The sequence below is a fragment of the Patagioenas fasciata genome, chromosome 7 (assembly GCF_037038585.1).
Source record: "Patagioenas fasciata isolate bPatFas1 chromosome 7, bPatFas1.hap1, whole genome shotgun sequence".
Lineage (NCBI taxonomy): Eukaryota > Metazoa > Chordata > Aves > Columbiformes > Columbidae > Patagioenas > Patagioenas fasciata.
In genome coordinates, this window is record NC_092526.1 from 3,406,758 (window position 1) to 3,432,082 (window position 25,325).

The following is a 25,325-nucleotide window of genomic DNA, read 5'->3' on the forward strand; positions in this document are numbered from 1 at the left end:
CCCTATATCAGGTGCACAAGCCCTGTGCTAAAAGGTGGTGGTGTCACCAAGAAGCTTTTCCCAAGACATTATTTGGCACATCTAGTCTTGCTATTTTATTACCCTGCTAATAAGAGAAACAGTAATACCACCACTAGAAGTATACGCACCGCTCTTACATATATACTTCAATGTGTGTGTATATATATATATATATATATACACTTTATATATACCTTGTTCTCTGGTTAACTTACGGACGCTGACCTCTCTCTGTGCGGCACTCATGAACCAGAGTAATGCCTTAATGTGCCTCCCGTGCAAATTATTTTTGTTAGTTCAGCATGTCTCTAGTAATCAGTCTCTATAATTCGCTTTTCTCCATTCATTGATTGCCCCAAATATGATTTTGCAATGCAAAGATCCCCTAGTCATAACTACCAAAAATGACAGGCAGTACTTTTTGTAATCTCCATATTTGACGCATGAAAGAAGGCTAAATTCCTGTTTGAATAAACAACATAATAAGGTTATTGAGAATAAGACCATTACTATATAAAATTATGTCTAAGTGGCAGATATAATTAACATTGGATTGTAATTACACTAATTACAAGTCACATTAAGATACTCCAGTAATGACAAAGTGAGCACCCTATAATTGAATGGAATAAGCAGGGAAACATGCTGCTCACACTAATTACCTAAATGAGCTAATATGTCTTCGGAGTGACAGTCATGCTCAGTGTTATTACACAGGCAAGACAATTTTGTAAGTTAAAAAAAATTCTAATTTCCTTCTTTCTCTTCAGGACCCATTTCAAATCAGCAGCAGCTTCAGAATTTCTCTCTCGAGCCAAAAATAGAGAGATCCCACAGTTTGGACCTTTTCTAATCGTGGTCAGCAAAGTACAATGTTCAGGGTTACGCTGCGATTTTGACGCATTCCTGCTGCTTTTAAAGTGAAATCTGGCTTGTTCTGTGTGTATTGGTAGGCTCCTTTGACAAGCCAATCCACGGTGATTTTTTTCACTTGTCTAAATTGAAAACAAACAAAATAATGTAACTTAAGCTCAGTGTGCTCTACAGCATAAAGCAGACTTATTTGGTTGGCTCCAGAGTAACAAAATGGCTTATAACAGTCTGGCTCCAGTTGTGCCCTTGAGAGTGGTAAAATTTGAATTATTCAAGTCAATTAGTGGGAGCATTGCAGTGGAACTCAAATTTCAGCTCAAGCTTCTAAGAATAAAAACTAATATAAGAATAAGAATTCTACATATTGTGGAAAAAATGCATGTTACTTTGTTCTTTAAACACCTCCAGCTGTCTGAGGCTCTGAGTTGGGAGGAAAAATAACATAACAGACACTTTAACAATCTAGAAGAGTTTGCTAGGAATTAAAAAATAGAGCCAATGCACTTCATCAGATTGTCTATACTTCAAAACTTATCTGAAAGATTTATTATCATTCTTTTTACTTTATGTGTGGTTTGATTCTCCAGGACCCAGAGTACCAACAATTCCCATTCTTTTGGTGATAGCCAAAAATCTGAAGCATATGGTTCCTTAGCAGTAGTTCTGCCTGTTGTTGTTTATTTTTATCCCAGGGTGTAGGAGGTTCCCTCACAGAGCAATTCAGTGCCAGCACTTTGATGAACCCTTTTCCTGTCACCAGGAACGCCGTGAGTCTTTCGGAAGAATCTGAGTGAGGATGAGGAGGTAGTTGAGTGGGTTGGTGTCCTCAAATGTAAAGATACGTCAGAACTGCTTACAGAAAATGCGATATAGGGTTGTCTTGGAGGCCCATCCTCCCTATAGAGTGTGGAGAGTTGAAGAAAGGAGGTGGAGCCTTGGAAGCTTAGATCAGAAGAAAACCAACCAACCAACCAACCACCCACCCACCCACCCAACCAACCAAACACCCACCCACCCAACCGACCAACCAACCAACCAACCAGCCAACCGCCCACCCACCCACCCACCCAACCAACCAAGCAAGCAAGCAAGCAACCAACCAACCAACCAACCAACCAACCAACCAACCAACCAACCAACCAAGCAAGCAACCAACCAACCAACCAACCAACCAAACTGGCAAGGAAATGAGGCAATTGATGTTTAAAAAAAAATGAAGTCATACTGTTTTTTTGAATTGAAGAAGGAAGGGAGATTTGCGATGTTCGGGTCCTTGGAAGGTGGTTTTTTAGGGGAGGTATAGATGTCCTAGAGAATGGAAGTGGAGTTGGGATGGATTGGAAAAGAGTTAGGGGGACGGACACTGGGAAGAGTTGGCAAAGAAGCTAAAGAGACCTCATAAAAAAAGGAGAAAAAATTAGGAAATAAAAGATGGGGAAAAAAAAGGAGAAAAAGGGCGAAAGGGCAATGGGAGGAGTGTGGGTAGCAGTGGGCATTTTTAGTATGACGGGCTAAATACGTGTTTGTACCGTGAGGGAAAAGGAGAGGAGAGCAAGATGTGAAGGGAATAAGGGAATGTGCAAGGAGGAAAGAAGAAAAAGAGTGATCGTGAGGAGGATGAGGATTGGGGCTCAAACAACCAGCGAGGGAACAGGACTCTTGAAGGCGAAATAAACATTTCTTTCTCTTGGTCTTAAAGAGACTATACAGAATTAGTTCTGATACAGCCAACGTGTTCTAGACAGTGAACATTTTATGTGGCTTACATGGAATCACCAGTTTGATGCACTCTTGGACCACTATTATTCTCATAGATGTGAAAAGGAAATAAAGGATGAAGTCCTGCTTAAAACCTTTCACCTGGAGTCCACCTGCTTCCCGTCTTGCCTTATTCCTCATAATACCGATTCATTTAGGGACTTAGTAAATTGTATGAACTTGTAAATCCTTCCTCGTGAGGGATGGAATTGTCAGAGTTGACAACACATTAGCAATCCAAACTACCTATGATAACATATAGGAAAAAGAAATGAAGTAATATTTGAATTTATACTAGCAGTTAGGCTGATTCATTGATCTTCAGGCGTGGTGCAGATGTGTGTTTTGCAACTGTCTAGCAAAATAACATTGCTAATATTAATGAATTCCTGATTTGTACAAGTAAATGAAAAGATGTTGCCAAAGTGTATAAGTACATTTAAAAAAAACACCTCCAGTAACCAAAGTTTTTCTTGATTGAAAGCATTATCTGTAAAAAGTTACCTGAGAATTTAAATTCCAGAGAAAATTGTGATTGAAATTCACAAAACCATCAAATGAATAATTTTAACAGATTCCCAGCTCTTCTTAAACAGATGACTGTGTTTGCAACTGAATGTTTGATAAATGAAAAGAGACAAAATGTTCTACTTTTCAGCACATTTTTCTCCACAGCTGGTGCACAGACTGAGCCTGAGTGTATGTTCGCTTTAGCCGTGATTTTTCAAGTTGAGCTTTACTATCTTTAGCTCCACATATATTTAGAATTGATGGATGTAAGTTTTTTTCACTTTGGAAAATGTTGCTGAGCTGGACTTTGGTCCAGCTGAAAAATATCAGTGGTGCTTCTTGATCCCGCGTCGATGATGTTGGGAATTAGTGGCTCCAGGGACCCCAGCCGAGCCCCGCAAGGGGTTTTCATCGCTCTTAACGGTAGAAATAAACCATCGTGAGACATACACACGGACTCCTGCACCCAGATCCATCCTGTTGTAGGCTCCGTGTCTTTATGTGTTTGTAACAGAAGGTACGTAACTGTTTATTAGGATTGTACAGTATGTTTGAGGCATTATTGTACACATTTGGGAAAAATAAGGATACCTGGGGATTTGCTTCAGCGTTTTTAATAGTAGTTAATCTGTTAGAAAGTATTTAACTTGGCAGAAACTTCTAGGATGTATTTTTCTAAACACTGTTTGCCTAACTAGTATGATACTAGAAAGGCGATTTCGTATTCCCATTCCTATTTAGTAGGTGTGACTCCGCTTCCACGCCTGCTGAAACATTCCTTGAGTCATCACAGTAATTACAAACATGCTTAATTCCATGTAGATGCTTTATATACTCCCTGGTAAACATACCTTTAACTCTTACAGAAATAATTGTTATATACATTTCGCTAATAACTTTCTATGTGGCTGTTCAGAAGCTTTTCGACATACTGCTTGCATTTCCATCTGTAACATGGGGTAAAATTGCATTCCTAGCTACTGGTTGTGTATTGATAACTATTCTCAAATTGCTAAATGCCATGCAAGTTTTAGCTTATGAAAATGTTATGATGAAGCTGTTGAGTAAAAACGTTGTTTGAATGATTATAAAATAAACAGCTCAAGGCTCTCGCCGTGTTAATCGAAATACCAAAGTTAATTTAGATGTTATTTAGAATAACAATTCATACAGATTGGCAAAAACATAGTTCACAGCCACTCAAGATAGATAACGATTGCTGAAAAAAAAACCAGTGATTTATTCCGATTTGATTCTATCAGCGTAAGCACAATACTGCTGGACTGCATAGGGAAAACTGAGGGTTCTGTGTACCTGTCAAAGGTGTTAACATCGCCCTGGCTTGTGTCGGCATTTACCATGGGGACAGCTGCCCTACAGTCTTTCTGCTAACACCTTGCTCTGTTTTCTTAGCGTCAAGACTGGCATTGTGTGCCTTATCTATAATGGGGCATAACGGCACTTTTTGCATTGGAAGAATACAGAGAAATTATTCGTGGTGTGTGTATGTTCAGAGCTGCTCTGAGCTGGGCTTGTGCTGGGCCTTGTTGAGCAGCGCGGGGTCCGGTTCTCACACACATCTCCCGGCAGCTTCAGTAACACATTGCAATTTAGCAAACAACAAAGGACGCGTTGAACTCCGCAGTGGGGACAATAAGTGATCATTAACTGGTCCAGCTCTTGCTTCACCGAAGGTGTGAATTGAGGTGGTGATGGCCATAGGCTGGGCTCTGGAGGAGACCTGCCTCTGAACTACATTGGGCAATATCGATACTAATCCTCTCACTTTACTCTGTAATTACGTAGCTTTGGTGAGCTGCTTCCTTCACATGATGCAAATACTTATGGCTTGTGAATAATATGATACCCAATCAAGAAACAGACTTTTCTGGTTAGCGTGGAAAAGGCGAGACATCTGAGAATGAGAGACTGGGGAGATTGTCTTTGCTTAGGAGAGCAGGAAGACTTTGATGATATAAAATGTCCTCCAAAGCCAACACAAATCCTTGCTTTAAGAAGCCCAGCTTTTGTTCAGACTTTTAATAGAGAAGGTGGTGACTCTCTAAAGCTCTGTGAGATGAAAAAAATGTCCAGAAGTATATAAGGTGTCTGGACTCAGACGATTTGCATGTATTAGTCCCTCTTTGGAGCCACCAGGCCTGAAATTCTGTGTTTCTCAGCCAAACATGAGTCTAACGTTGCCTTGCTGATGGATGTTTGAGAAGAAGAGATCTCGTGCCCTTTGAATTCCCCATCCGTCATCATTCCTCTCCACCAGCACCACCTTTGGATGCGTTGAAAAGGAGGAGAGCGAAAGAACAGATTTGGTTGTAGGCCGCTGAAGTGCCAAGAGAGTCGATGTTCCTCCATCTCCTCGGAGCCGGCACGGCTCGCCCTTTGTTCTGGAGAAGTCTTGTTCAGGTTTTAGGGTAAGCAAAGAGGATCCGTCTGGTGATTGTGCAGCTCACAGACCGTGGAAGGGACTGAACTGATAACTTTTATAGCTCCGTTGTCGCAAAATCTGAACAGTTTTTCATCAGAGGAAAATACTGATCAGGAAACAGCCTGCTCTGTGAATCCATATGAAGGAAAATTACTGGACCAGTTTGCTGATATGTTGAATACCAGTCTAATTTAGTAATTTTAGATTTTACATTTTTTATAAAAATTAATGACTGTGTGATTCAAACATCAAGTCTGGTCACTCAGCCTTACAGGAAGCTGGGACTGAATTAGTTCACTAAATACTTATCCAGCTTACTCAGATTTCTCTGAGGAGTTCGAAACATTTGTGTCAGGGTTGAAGTTGCTTCTTGGTAAATTTAAGTGTAGGATAGCAGCAAGAATCCTACTTCTTAGATTCCTTCTCAATCTGGAAATGCAATTAATCCCTTCTCCCTACCTCATACAGAAGTTGGTCTAGTTAGTGCCAGTTGTTTATTACTGCAATTCATTTATATAAATTGTCTTCTGTTTATTTTAGTGTAAATCAACTAAGAATAGAAATATTCCCAATGTGGTTTGTCTTTTATAACTGACCATATAATGTAGGAATGCTTCGATGTTTGCTGGTGACACCAAACTGGGAGGAGTGGTGAAGCTGGAAGCTGTGCTGCCATCCAGAGACCTGGACAGGCTGGAGAGTTGGGCAGGGAAAAGTTTAATGAAACAGAACAAAAGTAAATGTAGAGTCTTGAATCTGGGCAGGAACAACCCCAGGTTCCAGTATAAGTTGAGGAATGAGCTGTTAGAGAGCAGTGCAGGGGAAAGGGACCTGGGGGTCCTGGGGACATCAGGGTGACCATGAGCCAGCACTGGGCCCTTGTGGCCAGGAAGGCCAATGGTACCTGGGGTGGGTTAGAAGGGGGTGGTCAGTAGGTCAGAGAGGTTCTCCTGCCCCTCTGCTCTGCCCTGGGGAGACCACACCTGGAATATTGTGTCCAGTTGTGGCCCCTCAGTTCCAGAAGGACAGGGAACTGCTGGAGAGAGTCCAGCGCAGCCACCAAGATGCTGAAGGGAGTGGAGCATCTCCCGTGTGAGGAAAGGCTGAGGGAGCTGGGGCTCTGGAGCTGGAGAAGAGGAGACTGAGGGGTGACACATTCATGGGGATCAATATGGAAAGGAGGAGTGTCAGGAGGATGGAGCCAGGCTCTTCTCGGTGACAACCAGTGATAGGACAAGGGGCAATGGGTGCAAACTGGAACACAGGAGGTTCCACTTAAATTTGAGAAGAAACTTGTTCCTGGTGAGGGTGGCAGAGCCTGGCCCAGGCTGCCCAGGGAGGTTGTGGAGTCTCCTTCTGTGCAGACATTCAAACCCGCCTGGACACCTTCCTGTGGAACCTCAGCTGGGTGTTCCTGCTCCATGGGGGGATTGCACTGGATGAGCTTTCCAGGGCCCTTCCAGTCCCTGACATTCTGGGATTCTGGGATTCTGTGAAAACCTGAAACCTGCTAAGATGACTTTTGTGCCATATCTGTGTGTACTGAATCAGTGAAGTACTAACAGCAACTCGAATGTAAGTATATGCCTTGACAGATTAAGAGATTAGGAAAAGTATATATGAGCTAAATCATCAAGCCTATTGCCAAACAGCTATTGTCTATTCTACTTCTCATGATAAAAAGTTCATTTGCTGAAAATAGGAGGAAATCTGAAATGAAAGGGTTTTTTTAAATGAAAAACTATAAACTTGCATATTAGAAACAGTTATTAAAACTTTAGAAATTATGAACTGAAAAAAACAAGCTGAGCTGACTGATGCTGTAGATGAGCATATGAAGGAAAGGATGCTTTATGCTCTTTTTGTGCGTATGGCTGTGTGAAATGAGTGCAACTGTTACCAGCCGTCAGACTTAGACTAAAGATGATGGTCAGGGTTTTGTGTGTTTTCTCATTCACCTTTTTCTTGTGAAAATGACATATTTCAAGCCTTAAACCCATATTTTTCATCATCTTCTTGTGCAAAGGAAGGGTTTAAGGCTTGAAACGTGGCAAATCCCAGAGAAGGATGGCCTGAAGAAAGCCTCTGAAGATGCCCATTGAGGACATGCTCCCCGTTCCGTCCATTGACTGTTACCTGTCTTTTACCATCAATAAATAAATAGTTCACATCCCTTGCACTGAAGCTGGAGGACTCCAAAACCCCATGAGGGGCCAAGTTGTCTCTCCTGAATAGGACAGGGATTTTATTGCATCTTTTCTTCATCTTCTTGAATCTGGGGCTGATTGAGGACTTTTTTTCTGGAAAATTCCTAGTAGAATGCGTGTTTGAGGCAGATTTTGTTTTTCGGTGACCCAAGACATAGACAGATCTCAAGACTTTAATTTTTCCTGTGATTTTGTACTACTGCTCTGCTAGATTTACAACTGAGTGATAGATTTTTCCATGCTGGCCACACAGGAAACGTTTTGTAGGTGGCTGCTGCCTCCCAGGCCATGGTGATGGGCTCCTGCTTCTATAGAACAAATCAGCATTCAAATGTTTCTGACTAGTTTCTTCTCAATTCCTAAAATTCCTCTTTACTGACAATTTAAAAACTTGGTTTCCGTAATTTATACCGTCTTTGAGGCTCATGTCAGAAGAAACGTGTTTGGATTCCGTGCTAAATCCAGAAGCTGGATTTGTGTTACTAAACTGGAAATAGCATTTTTATCGAATGAGGTTTTAGTTGATATGTATTGTGATTGTATATCCTGGTCAATCTGCACTCAGAAGGGTGGATTTCAAAGACTGAAGTACTTTTGGGATGGGACTGTCAAAGATGGCTCTATCAAAGTTATCCGGCATTAGCCTAATGAAATGAGACTATAAATTATGTCAGTGCAAAGTAAAACACTTCGGAGTTCTGCTGCATAAAGTGGGACTTGCAGCATCTTCCTTGCTGCCATGTGATGTAGTTTCTTAATTACAACCACAGCTGAAATGAGTAGTCTTTGGGAATTGGAATGAGTTCATATAAGCACTTACATTATCAGGAAATATAAGTAGTTTATTTATTCATAGGGCAGCTACCATCTTCCTTCTATAGGTTTTAGATGGACACTTCTGCTCTCTCAGTCCACTCAGAATTCAAAATTGTTCTTTTTGTGCGAGAACTTTATGACAAAAGCACTATAATTTAATTTAGTATAATGTCTTTAAAACAATGATGTTTGTTTTTTAAATGAATATTTTATATGTTGTGTTTAATTAAAATAAAAGTCTGCTGCTGATCTAGGAGACGCACGACAGACTTGAGTTCGTATTTATGAAGTGTAACAATATTGGCAAGAAACAACTTATCTTGTTTATGAGACGTGCCTCCCATTACCGCTACAGATTGCAGACGTTTTATTGCTGAGCTTTACATGGTTTACAATTCAACAAATGCAGCGAAACTGTCATCATGAAAATAAGCCTATAAATGTAGGTTTGGAGGATTTAGTTTTTAAGGCTAGTATTTACAGATCAAAATGTGTTGCAGGAAACTCTGCTTTCTGGAAGATTTCTTGCTTTTAAATCCCTGTGAAGACAGAGCAGTCCTGGGGAACACTCCTCCAAATACCAGAGGGAAACAGGTGAATGCTTTGCATCTATTTTCAAGTGATATATAAGTGACAAAGCTTGGCTTGAATAGAATGGAGGTTAATTCATGCTCCTGCTGCACCCCTCTGCAACTTTCGCAATACTTTGCTCTAATTAATGAACGCACACACAGGTCAAAGTATGACTCAAAACTTTTATAATTTTCATTAAAACGTCTGACGACATGAAGCATCTCCTATATCTAGCCATTCGGTTGCATATGTTTCCAAGATACTCATTAGCGTGGAGGATCTGTACTTCAATAATAATAATAATAGCATTGCGAGCTGAACACTCTGCTGCGAGACGAGGTAATTAATTGAAGCGAGATGCCTGTGATGCCAGCAGATCTTATCCATTTTTCATGTCCAAAAAGGTGAGGTGAGCAGTGAACTGGACGCGCCACATTCATACTGTTAAGTGATTAAATTCCACCAATTTCTCCTTCCAGACATTAAGTGCGAATGCAAACTCCTGGTGCTCACTAGATGCCATAAACCAGTCATTTCACACAGCTTCAGGGGTAGGTTTTTGTTTTGTTTCATTTTCTTCATATCCACATTTATTCAATGGAGAACAAATAGGCTGGAGCAGCGTAGAACAGGTTCAAGCTACAAAGTGGTACAAGCCTCTGAGGACTGGTTTGTGAGACCTTGTGCCTGTGTCCTCTGTTCCATCTCATCCTGCACATGTTCCATGCTGCCAGATTTCTTCTGAGGTTTTTCAGACAACCCAAAAATCCAGAAATTCGTTATCCTCTGACTTACTCATTTTTCACATAACAATATTTTGACCAGTTTAATCATCTGCATGGAGAGTGTGGAAGTCTTGGCAGCTACTTGGCATACTAAGAGAGATTCCCAAGAAGACCAGATATGTTTCTGAAATGCTGGAGGAGAAGTGATGATATATAATTTGCTTATTAATCATATAGGAGAAATGTCTCTGCTCCCCACTTCTCTCCCTCTCCCCACATTCTTGTCTGAATACCTTGGCATAGAAATCTGTGCTGTGTTGTTTCATGTTTATTTGGCTCCATGTCTTCTTTAGAAAAACAAAAGTCGTGCTTTGTTATTCTATGTTTTTGTAGTTTCTAATAAAGTTCTGTCAGTACATTTTCTAGATGTATATAAATTTAAGTCTGGACAGCCTATGTCTTGAATAGGTAAGCAGTGAACAGCTTTTTAGCTGTTGCACACCAGACCCATTTTCTTGTTGTTCCCTAGAAAAAATAGTGACCTGTGCCCTCATGTTATGTGACCTTTATATTTATCAGTCATCGTAATGTTGATGCTTTTTCAACATTTCATACCTTAAACTTACAGTATTTTTGCTGAAATAAATAAGACTACTTTAGATAGGCGGATTCTTCTTGGTGGTAAATCTATGAGAAACTGAGCTTGTATTAGACAAAGTCAAATGCCTTTTCCGTGTGAAACGGGAGGCGGTGTGAAATAACACAACATGTAGAAAGCTAGATATTATGTGTTCTCCGATGTCTACACAGACAGGCAAGTAGCAGTGCACAAAGTGATTATTCCAACATATTTCAGATCCATATGTTTATTCCTTTTTTTCTTACAAGATGGCAGCTTGCATGGAATGAAAAAATATGCGATAAGCTCCGATTGGTTGCCATGTAAAAGCAGCAAGGTTCTCGAACAGGAGTTATCTTAATATTGGCCTGTATCAGAGTTTAATGCATTTCTCCTATACTTGATACAGTAATCTGCAGTATTGGGAGTAGCAGATTCAGAAGTGCCCAGAGCAGAATTCAGCAGGGACAGACAGGTGGGAAATCCAGCCGGAAAATAGAAGGGAAAAAAGGAGATGAGATTATTGCCGTGACTGACAGCTCCTGTGTTATTTCTGTCTTTCTAACTAGTTGCTTATTGAACTAGATGGAAAAGTACAGAGCATTGCAGTTCTGTGCTGAGATTTGTAGCCCGTCCCAGTCTGGCTCTCACTGGTGTTAGTGGGTGCAAATACAATGCAGGTATTAACCATTTCTTTAGACATGGATGGTGCATTTTTTACATGGAGAAGGGGTTTTGTGCATGTAGGAGTCAATGTAGACAGTAGTTATCCATGATGTAAGGATGCGAAAACAACATTTGTAGATATTGTTCCGTGTACAATGAAATTTGTTGCTTTGTTTTAAAATGTACAGTAGGTGTAATATAACCTATTGTTTCTAATATAACTCATTGGTAGGGTAAAATAAGGTGGGAAGGTTATAATGTAGCCTACTGTAAAGAAGACTGAAAGGCTTAATGCTCATGTACAATTTAATATGCCAGGTGTTTACTTGAAATTTAGGAATGTTTAGATGTTAACTTATACATTGAAATTAATTGAATTTGTCTCAGCAAAAAAGACCGCATTCAAATCCAACTGGTTTTGACCCCCATCACTCTGGGTGCCAATACCTGATGGGGTTTATATAAGAACAGAATACAGATTTATTTAACAAACCTTGGCAAAAAGGTAGGGAAGAGTTTCAAAGATCTTGTTTGTCACAAGATTTTGCAAGAGGAAAGAATTCAGTCTGGGTTATTATAATAATTGGTCAGAAGCTCCTGCTTTGCTTGTTTCTGAATATCTCACCTGGAATCCCTGCGCTCTGCTCTGTTTGGGGGTGACTGCTCCGTCTCCCATTGGAAATCCTGGATCCCCTCCCAGCACCCAGCTAGAAAATATTCATTCCTGTGATTAGTTGTGGCCTCTTCATTCTTTTAAATGCAAGTTAATCATTTGTATTTCTTTCCTATCCTGTTTTCATTTGGATTTGATTGGTTTGGTTTGAGTTTGGTTTGTTTTTTGGTTTAAATTCTACCTCTTCCTCTGTTTTCAGATGCTCCCGGAATTTGTCGAGATTCACAGCAAATCATGCAACAGAAAACAATAATAATGGCGTAAGCACTGTCTAAGCAGCGTGTGCTCACACTTTGTCACTATCACCTACCGCATCTTTGGACACGTTATTTATGACCAGATCCAGGAGAACATGGTGTCCAGGTACATCTTGGTCCTGAGGCCCATTAACTTTGGCGGTGGCAGCTTTTTCTTCTAATGTAGCTCTAATCTCAGCTCCGGCTGACTCGTAGCTAAAAGGCAGGTTGGGGGAATTTCATTCCTTTCCCTCATTTTCTCCACTTCTAGTGACTTCACTACATTTTCTCCCAGGTTTTATCCTGGGGCTTTTATCCTGCTCCGCTCCCAGCTCCCCAGGTCCAGCTGCTCCCCTCCTGTCAAGGAGGTTTTTCATGACATTAAAGGCCTATTTTAATTTCTAGTCCCTCAATCCATTTGAAGATGCCGCACTTTTCTGTTGGCCGCCACAAGTGCAGGAGCTAAAAAGCTTTTACGTAGCAAAGATGGAGAAGAAAGGTCTCCAAGCTGGTAAAGCTGTTCTGTTCCACTTTTCCTAGCTCAGTTCAGGCTCCTGACAGCTCGTTCAGCTGCAGAACGCAGGAGCTCCATGGTGCTGAGATGACTTTTATTACGCTATGTGCATAATTATTTCCTGCAAGTATTCTTTGTCTCACTTTCTAAGTCAGAGGTGCCTGGTTGCGATTCACTTGGCAGTCATGATCCTGGCTTTGTGGACATTTTAATGTATTGGAAAGCAGAGAAATGCTTCAGATTTTCTTTTCACATTTTGCTAGCATAAATGGTTACCTATCCAAATATTTGCCCGTAAAACTGCATATATACAAAATATTTATTGGGGGAATAGCCTTGAGATGTCATTTGACATGTTTGGAAAATAGTTAGATTGGGCTCTGATGGGCTGTCAAGAATGCTGCATACTTGGGATAATATTTACATCTCAAATGCAGATAATAATGATAAGCAAACCCTCCCACTTTATTCTGTCAGCAACATTTACGAGTGTGCTGAAGCTACTGATACATTCTATCATGTTTTCTAATGACTATAATTCATCATGTGAAGCCATCAGCTTGAACATAAAATATTGCTACACAGTGTGGAGATTGATAGCCATGGCTTGTTTATTGATTGCACTGCAAAAATGAAAAAATAAGGAAAAAAGATGAATTTTTTAAAGCTGATAGCACCATGATAACTGATTTGAGATCTGCCATTTTCTTTTTTACAGTTCTGTATAATGTGGCTGCAACATAGAAAGATACAGAAAATATGGTGTTATCGTGCAAAAGCCAACTTCACATTATTTTTCTTTCCATATGTTTTTCGGTGCATTAAATATTTAAAACAGTGTCATCGCTCTTCAAAAATGAATCTACTTGTCAACTCACCCGTATTAGTCCTTTAAGTCTCAGTCTTCCTCATACTTTGAAGAATCCTGAATTCTGTAACAGAAAAATCCCTTTGAAATGAGAGGAAAGCCAATTGAACAGAGCATGGAAAAGGACAGGGTACTTTTTTTCGCTAAATGAATCAGATGATATCTGATTTTCTCATTTCTACTCGCTTAGTTTGAACGGAGTGAACCAGATTCCCTGTTCTTGAAGTTTAAGGTCGCTCTGCTGAGGGCAAAATGAGTTGACAACAAAATTAAAGACCTTAGACTGTAGGACAGGTCAATGAAGCCTCAGATCATTGGAGTGGATGCTACAAAATGGGCTAAGAGGTCCATGGATTAATTTGGCACAGTGTAGATCTCTCCTCTTCCCTGTTTGGGAATGCGGTAGCAACTGAGATGATTTCCCGTAATTCCGAGTCACAATTATTGTGGATCACATCGTATGCATTGTATACGTCTTGCTGGGTTCCAGTTTCAGCAGTTCCGAATTCGGTAGCCATGGTTACGGCCACTCAAAAGTAATCTCCACGTTTGAAAAAAATATGACCTTAAAGGCTTTTTGTGAAAGTAAGAAAGCACAAAGGCATTTCCAAGTATCTGTATTTGTTAAATTCCAAATTGCCTTTCTAAAAGTACAGTTATGAACTCCTTGGGAATTAGAAAGAAGTAATCTATTTCAGAAAGCACATTTTAAAGCAATTTTATACTGAAATGAGTCCTAGAATTCTGGCCTTTTGTTCTTTGTCGTAGAGGCATAAGGAGAGAGAAGCCAGTGATCATCCTTAGGTTACAGTGATTGGAATAAAGAACATTTTCTGATCTTCCTTCTCCTTGAGGTTTTGCTGACTTTAATGGAACTCAACATCTTTCTCCAGTTGGAAATCCAAGGACCAAATTCTGTTCCATTAATACCACTGTAATCTGTGAAGCTCCTTAACAGATAATTTGTTTAAGACTGTTGTAACTTCAATGGCAGATTCAGATATGGTTTATAGGTTTTTAAATTTTCATTCTTGCTTGCCTTCAAATTTGGAAATGATTAAGTAGCGTAAGAAAATTAGATTGGGCTTGAGATTTGGCAAGAAGAGTCCAGAGCCATTTGTAGTGGTAGAATTTGTGTCACTTCTCATGTTCTCACTTATGAAATAGAGTGATAGAATTATCATTTTGGTTTGAAAAGACTTTTAAAATCATTGAGACCAACCATTACCTTAGACTGCCAAGCCCACCACTACCCCATGTCCCTAAGAACCTCATCTAAGTGTCTTTTAAACCCCTCCAGGGATGGTGACTCCAACACTGCCCTGGGCAGCCTGTTCCAATTTTGGGGAAGAAATTGTTCCAAGATCCAACCTCAACCTCCCCTGGTGCAACTTGAGGCCGTTTCCTCTGCTGCTGGCGCTTGTTCCTGGGGAGCAGAGCCCGACCCCCCTGGCTCCAAGCTCCTTTCAGGCAGTTCAGAGATCAGAAGGTCTCCCCTCAGCTCCTGTTCTCCAGCTGAACCCCCCAGGTCCCTCAGCCGCTCCCATCACACTTGTGCTCCAGCCCCTCACCAGCTCCGTTCCCTTCTCTCCACTCGCTCCAGCACCTCAAGGCCTTTCTTGTCATGGTGGGCCCAACACTGACCGCAGGATTTGAGGTTTGGCCTCCCCAGTCCTGAATTCTTTACACTACTGTGAGAGTCATGGTACAAATGTTTGAGATATTGAAGGTAATTAGAAAATTTAGTATTCTGAAGAGCCAAGAGAAGTTGACAATAAAGGAAGTTTTCCCCAAATTGTTACATTGCTTGCTGGAGTCCACAGTCTTAAATGGCAGAAGTTGTGCTCCTACTAATTAACTCTACGTAATCATAACCATTTTTTGCGACTTCGACTGAAATCCCCACATGTACAAATAATGTCAGCAATACTTAAGAAATGTATTTGAATAAATCAGATTTCCAAGACATTCATGCTCATCTATCTGTTCGCTTCGCGGTGCCACACAAGGACCTCGCCACATCTCATCTCTTATTTTACATCCTTTTGACAGCATATGAAGTGTCCTGAAATTTCAAATTGACTGATTCACTTTGTTTCCAGTTATAGATCAAGAAACTTGGTGTCCTGTCTGTGGATGTTTTTACAATGTAAGCTGATGTTGTCAGAGAAATGTAATTCATTAATGATTTGACAAAAAATATAGAAGCCATTAAATCAGAAGGCAGCATGTTCTGCTGTCCTGATCTGTAGCAACGTGGGACATCTGTGATAATGGAGATGAGGAGCTTTATGATGGAAGGATTTTCAGAATACTGCCTGGGTAGCTCTATGCTGTATATTCACCTGTGAGTCGTATTTGGTGATATTTTTAATTAATTTTCTTCATACAGTAATACTATTGAGTCTTTGCTAATACCGTGTGTGGATGCGAAACTAATATTTGCACGAATACTTGATCTGAGAGATCTCAAATGAAGTTGTCATCTGTGCTTTTCCAGACAAGGAAGGGAGCTTGAGCTGAGAGTGGCAAGTTTGTTTTTGCAGTTCTTAGCAATTAAACCAAGTGTACCAGGGTTACTTAATTATTAGTGAAGGTCTATTTTATTATTGTTATCTACAGTGGCTGTTATTGAGTGCAGAGAATGTTGCTAAAAAAGCAAATATTTCTAATACTAGAATCTGGTGTCTTCGAGGTCTCTCACATGGAGACAAAAGAGATATCAGAGCAAATACTTTGATTGGAACATTGGAAGTTTTTTGCAAATATATGTACGTATATACAGAAAGATACACATAAATGTATATACACATACATGCCCACCCATATATATGTATAGGTATTACCCTGGTGAGTTCCAAAAATATACTACCTAAAAATAAATAAATCCAACATGTCCAATCAAGGATTTGTTTTAAACACAAACTATAGCTCCCAGGACTTTGTTACCTTTTAATTTTGTTTTCGTAGTACAAAGAGAAACCTTTGTTTGTGCTCAGGAAGAGCACCTGTGGAACATTTAAACATTTTCAGGCGTGTTTTAAAGGCTCATCCTTGTGGTAAAGATTTAATCTATCAAAGTGGTATAAATGATGTAGACATAGCCTGAGGCGTCACTTCTTCCCTTTGCAGGTCAGCAAAGAACACAAGTATCGCTCTGCTGCATTTTAAAGCATCGCTCCAGCATGGCAGTGACAGGATCCTGTGCTACCCTTGAATTATGGGCTTCTAACTATATATTAGTGATTATTTATAAGGTCCAAAACCACGCGTACAAACCACTGGGCTTCCGACCAAGGTAAAAACATAAACAGCAAACCAGTGTCTTATTAAAAAAGCAGAAAACTCACCTGTATACCTCTAAAGGTTTTGCTTTTCAGGTAATTAAAAAACATTACTCAGGAGAGGTCGGTTGATTTATATTTGACAGATGACATACTGCTTGATGAATTCCTGTTGAAAATGAAATCTCTGAGACAAAGCCACCTCAGTTTTGGTAAGATTTAAGTCAAAAGACCTATAGTATGGAACATAAAACATCCTTCTGTTACCTAGAATTCAAAAAGTATTAATGATTTGCCAAAAGTCTGTTGTCGAAACAGAATCCAGCAGAGCCGCCGAGTTATTGTATCTGCACCAGATGAGTTCACAGCTCCAAAGCTTTCCTTCTTGTTTCCAACAAATATTTGTATTTTGCATCATGTCTTGATGTATTATGAATTCAGATTAATTTAATAAGTGCAAATTTAATTACTTCATGCAATACTATACTTATGATACCACTTAGATTCAGAAAAGTGTTTTCTACTATAGATATAACGATTGAGAAAGATGAAAATTAATGGGTGAATGTTTCATGTGAAAATACAACAAAGTGCTTTATTGGTTGCAATGCACATTTACAGTCACAGCCAACAAGGCCAGTCACGTGCAGTTTCCTATATAGCCCGCACTTATAAAATGTGACATTTCTTTCCCTCAAATATGCATGTGTGAAAAGATTATTTTAACATGTGAGTTGAAGAAGTCTTATTTATCTATTGCTGCTTCAAATGTCCCGAGTTGCATAAATATCGTGCTTTGCATATTTGCCACGTACATGTTCAAATGTGTAAGCAGAGCTCCCACATTGGGAAAGGAGTTTACAGAGTGAGGTCAGGGAGGGGTTTGGTTTGTAGGGAACCATCCTTCATTGTGGGGAATGCTTGGAGGACCTTGGGCTGTCTTCTTGGGCTGTGTGACAGAGAAAAGAAGCCTTCAAAGGAGGGGGAGATGAAGGGGAGAGCTGTGCTGGGTGGTGGTGGATGTTCGGGCACGCACAGCGGATGGTTTTCTCCTTCCCAACTTGTTCTGCGAGCCAAAACCAGATCAATGCGAGCGTGATGCCGACACTTCCCCACGTATCTCAAGCAACTGCAAGCCCAGACATAACAGACACCTGCTCTTTCTTTAATGCAGCGTTTCAAGATAACGAAGCCTGTGAAGGGTGTTGCTGTCATGTCTTGTTTGCATCACCTTCCAGGCCGCTGCGTTGGGGTCGGAGGGGCGGCTCTGGAGGGTCCGCTCCGACGTGACCAGCGTCTCCAGGAGGAATTTCTGCGTCTCACCCTGTATAACAGAGCCAGCCCCGCTGCCTCGCAGCCATCCCGGGGGCTGGCCCGAGTTTGGGAAGGCTCAGAAGGTTCAAATATATCGTGACAATTCGTAAAACACGCAGCTGAAACTTTAATCCTTGTAAATCTTGTGCACAGATGACTTTGGTGTCTGACCAGGGCGGTGTTAAATGTGCACGTTTGGTGGTGTAGGATTTTCCATGGGAGCTCTCAAAACCTGCAGAATGAAGGTGCGACTGGTCTGAAAGCCGTAACGAAGCAGTGAGACAAGCCAATACGCGGCATAGTGTCACCATCATGCATTCGGCAGGTGCCAGAGTCTCAAATTAACGCTTTGAAAGCTTCCAGCCAGATCTCCAGCGGTGTCGAAAGATGTAGAAGGGAAAAGGGAGAGAGAACCGAAAAAAAACAGTGATTTTTCTGCTTCCAGAGCTGAGTATGAGAAAGAAAACAACTGTTCTGCAGCTTATTAGGAACATCTGCTGTTGAGGGACGTGGCACAGCTGGAGACGTGGCCAAACATTGCGTGCATTACCTTCTTCCTTGGGACGTATCACCCCCAATATTGCCCTCGTAGGCTCTTAAAATAGGAGTAGGGAGGCAAATTCTGCCATGTCCCACCTGGGCACGAAATGTGACCTCTTCTGTATTCTGGGCATTGCACAGAAAGAAGCATTTGTATGCATAATGTAAAGGGCTTAAATTTATGACAGGTCTTGCTGCAATTACCGGAGTTGATCTTAACTCTGCCGTTGGCAAACAGAAGTCAGTAAGATATTATTCTATCGGCTAGGCAAAAATCCAAAGCGAGGAACATCTGCTAAATGGTGTAGAATGGTTAGAAGTACCTGTAAGCTTTAATGCAAAAGACTGGGTGATTTGGGGGCGCTAAAGGTGAGGCAGGGTTTAAATAGAAAGTTGTAGATTCAAATAAAATAGCAGAGAAATGTCTGAGGCCCCACCTGATGCAATACAAACATTTTAGTATAAAAGCCAAAGATCAGCAGCAGTCCTGATCCTTGAAATCATGTGGTCCAGGGGTAAAATTTACCCCTTTAGGATGTACTATCTAAAAGTTGTTTCTTTTAGCTCTTGCGGATTGATTGAGTGGTACAACCAGTGTATCGCATCTCTGCCTGTGGAAATGAGTTCTAATGTGTCTCCTGTTTCTTACTGGTGGAAACTGGGTTGAAAAGTTCATGGGTTTCTCCTTTACCACACAATTTTTCTATAATGGGAGCCCATGCCGGCTCTAGACTTTGCATGTATTTTAGCTACCTGTAGACATGAAAAACTTCTATAAACCTGTCAAGCAATCCCTGTTAAACCTTCTAATTCCTGAAAACTTTTCTAACTCTCCTTCTGTTTCAGAAGGCAAGGATTGAATTTTTGAGAGGCAGGTATTAAAAACTGGGGGGGAAAAAAGCCAGCTATATTGAGTTTCAGGTACAAAAATTAATTAGTCAAAGAATTTCAATTTTACTAGTGGCAAGTCATACTAAATTAGCTTTCCTGTGGGAAAAAGAAAAGTTCAATTAAAACAAAAGACCTGTGTGGAAGAGATTCTGCAAACTACTTCAAGTTCAGTTTTCAGATGGGTGACAAATTAACAGGGATATTAAGATTCTTTTTCAGGTCTGCATTTTAAGAAACTCCAACTATACCAGCGTGCAAAAGACAAATCGAGTCAGTTCTGCATGACTTCTGATATAAAAACTAATAGGATGGAAAATTACTATGAAGTAGGAAAAGTGCCTAGATATTAGATAATTAACACTGCTTAGTTGAGTTTCTGTAACAGTTGACTGACAACGAGGATATTCACTGTCTATAACCTGAGAGCAAAGTCTCTGTCATTACTGGGCTTGACAGGAGTGATTTAAAGACAGCAAAAATAATAGAAAGACTGTAACACAACAGCCCTTAAGAAGGACTTGCTCATATCTTCATGGCCCATCTCAATGCTCTTTCTTACTCTCCTTCCCCACTTCTGCTTTATTTTTTGTGCTTTGGATATTTCTTCTAATTTCTTGCAGCATTGTAATGCCCCAAGTGTTTTATACAACCGAACCAGGTTCACCTCATCACCTGGTGAAGGAGTTCATAGTGGATTTGGTCCTCACTTCTGTGAAGGCAAATGAATAATTCCCGAGGTCCGTTTAGCCTAATTTAGTCCTTACACCCTAAGAACTTGCCAGAACTTTAAATTAGCTCGTTTAGCCTAGAATAAGTTGCCTTTCCACACGGGCATCTCAGCTTAGTGCCTGACCTCAGGTGAATGAAGTCAAAGAGTTTGCAAGCCCATTTGCTGAAGCCAAGGTTCTGAAAAGCACCTGGGAGCTTGTAATTGAAGGTCGGAGGCAATTTTATATATCTTGATGCAATCGCAGGTGGAAGAGGGGTCTTGCATAAGCAGCTGCACTAGGTTGGTAGCAGACTCTAAAGGACAGCACGTTGTTTCCTTTTCTTTTTTCCCCTAATGGTCTGCAGTAACGTACTGGAACCTGTCCTGACCCAAGCACTTTGGCTGCAAGTTCTAGATGTAAGTAACAGTTGCTTTAGTTTTTTATATTAAAATAGATAAGAACGTAAGAAGTGACTTAGTTGAACGTGCCAGTGTTTTAGTCCAGCCTTCTGCCTCTGAAAGTGTAATAGGAGATGCTACTCAGGGGCAGCAAAGTCTGGCTTCTGGAAGAACAGAAAGCACAATGGTGTAGAACTGCTGAGAAGCAAAAACAGTTAAAATACTGAGGTTGAGTTGACTTTTTTTCTCTCCTAATTTTTTCCACGCGGTTACTGGGTGTCAGAATGACAGCAGCAGTTCGTTTGGACAGTAGGTTTCTTTTTGGAACTGTTGGCTAGGTTTTTTTTTCCCCTCTTATTTTTGTCTTAATTTGGAATAATTGTTATGTCTTCTGAGGGCTTAGAGACCTAATTATGTTATTGTCTTTTAAACAATTACTGCACTTTACCTTCTGTTTGGCCAAGAACCCATGTAGGGACTGACTCAGGTTTGGGCAATATGTGGTGGTTCATCAAGCCACAGAAATCTGCTTGCATGAATCCAAGAAAAACAGTGCTAGGCTGGATGTGTGGCCCTTTGAAGACAGCGATGGAGTTGTGGTTGTTTGGTGTGGTAGATGCTATCTTGGGTCTATCCCTGTAATCGTGCAGATGGATGAGCAGGCAGCTGGATAAAAGGAAAATATCTTTGCTTGGGTTAGAAGAAAAGGAAAACCTTTCAAACGTAACTTTGGCTTCGAAGGTTGTAAGAGTAGATGGAATAATAGTAGATCACGTTGGGGCTCCAGTAGGCAATCTGTGATGGAGGCAATGCTGAAAGTGTGGGCCAGGGGGCTGTCGTGGGCTGGTTCTGATGGTGCTGAGTTTGACACTGATCAGTGCTCTGCAGGTGTCTGGTCAGCACCAGAAGGTCCTGGTGCAAACTTCATTTTGTTCAGTTGGGCCTTTTATGCCAAGAAAGCCCTTGAGGTGCTGGAATGAGTGGAGAGCAGGGAACGGAGCTGGTGAGGGGCTGGAGCACAAGTGTGATGGGAGCGGCTGAGGGACCTGGGGGGTTCAGCTGGAGAACAGGAGCTGAGGGGAGACCTTCTGATCTCTGAACTGCCTGAAAGGAGCTTGGAGCCAGGGGGGTCGGGCTCTGCTCCCCAGGAACAAGCGCCAGGAGCAGAGGAAACGGCCTCAAGTTGCGCCAGGGGAGGTTGAGGTTGGATCTGGGAACAATTTCTTCCCCAAAGGGCTGTGGGGCATTGGAACAGGCTGCCCAGGGCAGTGCTGGAGTCACCATCCCTGGAGGGTTGGACAGATGGAGATGAGGTTCTTAGGGACATGGGGTAGAGGTGGACTTGACAGTGTTGGCTTGACTCTTGGACTTGATGATCTTAAAAGTTTTTTCCAACCAAAATGATTCAATGGTATGGTGGTCCCGGCATTGTCATGGGTTGCTGCAAGTTGAACCCTGGTCCTTCCCTCTCTCAATGAAGAGATCTGAGGCTGCAGAGGAAGAGGAATGTGTGCATCACGTGGTGTCTGGTGATGAGGTTGGGTCGTTCCCTCCGTTGGAGAACCTCATCTCTGAGGAGATAAAGAGGATGGATGAGGATAGGGGATACATTCTGGGAAACTATGAAGGACAAGTCAGCAAGAAAGGGGATGCCAGAAGGAAACATGGACAATATAGTGAAAAGGATTTTCTGTGAGTGATTCTTCATATGTATGTGTCCTTCTCTCTAGTACCTCTCAGACTTAATAGTCAAGTTAGTCAGAGAAATTAGTAATTTAAAGTACTTTAAGAAGGCTCTCAGCTCAGAGCAAGGCACAGGCTTTTGTGGAGACCTCCTTAACCCCGAGCATGCTTGGAGCCCTCCCTGGCTTTAGCATGGCTGAGCCTAAATTAACATTCCGTTTTCGCTGCTTTGCAGACACAATCTATCTGTAACATGATATTTATCCGTACAGCTGGCAGCTGTGGTGTCAAGTGCTACAGATAGATGAGACCATTACTACGATACAAATATTGTCTTTTTTCACATTCGCTCTTGGAAGCAATCCCACACAACAAAGTTTGCAGCAAAATTGTACAGAATGAGAGTCAAAATTCTTCCTTCTCTTTCTCTTTTAAGGGAATTTGGACTCCATATAGCCCAAAGATATGGACGGTAAGTGGTGCTTCCCATTTTACTGAGCAGGTTAAAAAAGCAAATTCCACTTGCTAGTAACTAGCAAAAAATATGCTTTAAGTAGTTAACGCTCAGGTTTGCATAATAGAACAATTAATATAGATTTGCTGTTAAGAATACTCCCCAGCAAGAACAGATCACTCATAAATGAGAACCTCCTCTAAGAAAAACAAAAAAAACCCTCTTTCATCTGACAAACTCCTGAATTCAGTAATACTTGGATGTTGAAAGAACACAACAGAGCTGGAACAAAAGAGAAAAGTCTACTGATGGTACAGAAGCAAGTGATTCAAATATGCCTGGCAAAGAGTGTTTTAAGGTTTGCTGTCTTGAGCATTTTTCCCGTGTCATTCAGGCTGCCGTCATTGTCCATGTGGAACCAAAGTCCTCAGACTTGCGGGCACGGGGTGCAGCAAGTTGACTGGTGTCTTCCACTGATACGAAACAAAACTGTCTTCTTCCATGTTGGTCATGAATTTGTGTATTAAGAGGGTATTTCAGATGTTTTGGAATGAAGCTGGAGGTGGAGATGGCGGAGTTTGTGTTCAGAGGAGCGGCTGATGCTCAAAGATGCACTGCGGAGCAGGTGCCGAGAGGATGTGGGACAAGAGAACTGGAGAAGCTGATGGAGAACAGTATGGGAAGCGTATGGTACGCAGGTATAGGTGGACCAAGGTTTCTTCAAACAAGTGGAGGAAGCCTCATTATTTTCATGGGGGACTTCAACCATCTGCTGCCATTTTTGTAATGCTGCTAAGCGTATCGAGGGCAGTTTCTTTAAAGATGTCCTGTCTGTCCACAAGTAAACCATGCTAGGCTGCGACAAGAAGGGCTTCAGCCTTTCATTGCAGGCTAAAGCACTGCAGCCAAGGCCTCAGTGTGGGCTCGAGAATGTATTTTTGCCTTTTCTACCTCCCGTTGCATAATCGGTACCCGTGTACAAACTTCTACCATCTCTGCCAGAGAAACGGTTTTTTCCAAGCTGGCTAATATCTGTTGGCATTGGGTGTTTGCATTCATCGTAGCCAAATCTTTACCCACAGCAGCTTTTGCCTCTGGAGTCAGGTTAGGAGAAGCATCTATAGTTTCTTTTAAACGGTCCACAAACTTCATATATGGTTCCCCAGGATCCTGCTTTATTGTAGAATAGGGTGGCACAGGGTTACCTGGTAATTCTTTCACAAAATGCTCGGATGAAGTGCTGCCCGAGCGACACCACCTGTGTATTGCCCACAACCCAGTAATTGGTCCATGCTAGCTAATTGTGATGGATCATCAGCTGGTAAATGGACAAGTGGCAGGGGAGGGTGGAATTGGCAGTAATAGAAAATGTTCAAGAACAGCAAATACCCCATTGGGGGAAGCAATAACTCTATCAATGCCTTAATATCTGTCGGAGTTAGTACTTGCCCCTTGAAAAATGAATCGATGAGCTGCATCACATGCTTATTATCCATACCGTATTGCGTAACTGCACTTTGCAATTGCCTAACCGTTTTCCAATCAAAGGGCGACCACTGCCTTTGTCCTCTGTTATTTATGTGTGCTGGCATTGCTGTAATAGTGCCAGGTAACATAATCCCTTCAACGGTTGCATCCCTGATTACCCATTGCCAGCGTTGCCCTGCATTATGAGAGTCATCTCGAGGAGTATCTCTACCCTGATGCATAGGGGCAGCACCCAAATTATCATTACTATCACTCCTATACAATTCCCTTGTGTTTCCCTGTGGATCAGCAAGTCGACACATACTTGTAAATCGATCTGCTGACCCAGTCTCCAGCCCTTTTCCGTGTTGCGCTCTCAAATACTCATCTGCTTCTCTTACGGAAGCACAGACCACATCCCATCCTCTTCACATTGTCTAGCCCGTTTTTGTATTCGCTCCTTTTTAATACAGAGCTCCTCAGGAGCGAGGTCCAGTTCCGCCCCCTCCCGTTCCCATTTTTCACATTCCCTGCCAGTTGCCTCCAAACTATCCTTAATTGCATATGATGCCTTTTTATATGCTATTAACCGCCAAGTTTTACTGTTACCGCCATCTAATGGTTTCTTAGCTTTTAAAACTCCCTGCATCTGGCTCTCCTGCCGTCTCAGTAAGTCCTCCAGGCTCTGCACAAGGCTCTCCTCCTGGAAGTCAGGGCGATCTGCACCGCTCCATCGGGTCCTCCAGCAAAGGCACGTCGGCTGGATTAACTCGTCCTGGCTCGTCGAAACTTGCTGGTTGCTGCCATTCGTCTTTGTAGGCAGGCAATGGCTCAAAGGATGCAGAGGGTATAATTTGCTGAGATCCACAAATTTTTATGGTTACCTGTAGAAACACAGGCATATCCCCTTCCCCAGGTTATTAATGACGTAGGACCTTCCCGTTGTTGTGCGGTCGGATTAAACGCACTAAACCTTAAGTACGTTTTCGGGAAAGTCTTTGACATTTTTGATATGGTGCATAACAACAGGTTCCATTTCAGTCTCACTTTTAGGATTAAGCCAGTTCAGCACATACAATGCC

General features: G+C 41.6%; 1 long non-coding RNA gene across 3 annotated transcripts in view; it reads left to right on the forward strand.

Annotated features, from left to right (window-relative positions):
- The window catches only part of LOC139828388 (uncharacterized), a 200,715-nt gene that overhangs the window by 101,812 nt on the left and 73,578 nt on the right, over positions 1–25,325 (forward strand). Inside the window, exons 4-6 of one of the 3 annotated variants that reach the window (XR_011739915.1) lie at positions 9,129–9,222; positions 9,681–9,752; positions 12,084–12,188. The exons of the other annotated variants lie outside the window; for them this stretch is intronic. This is a non-coding gene — a long non-coding RNA (uncharacterized lncRNA). Of the gene's footprint in view, positions 1–9,128; positions 9,223–9,680; positions 9,753–12,083; positions 12,189–25,325 lie in introns of those variants that run through there. 3 annotated transcript variants of the gene reach the window in all.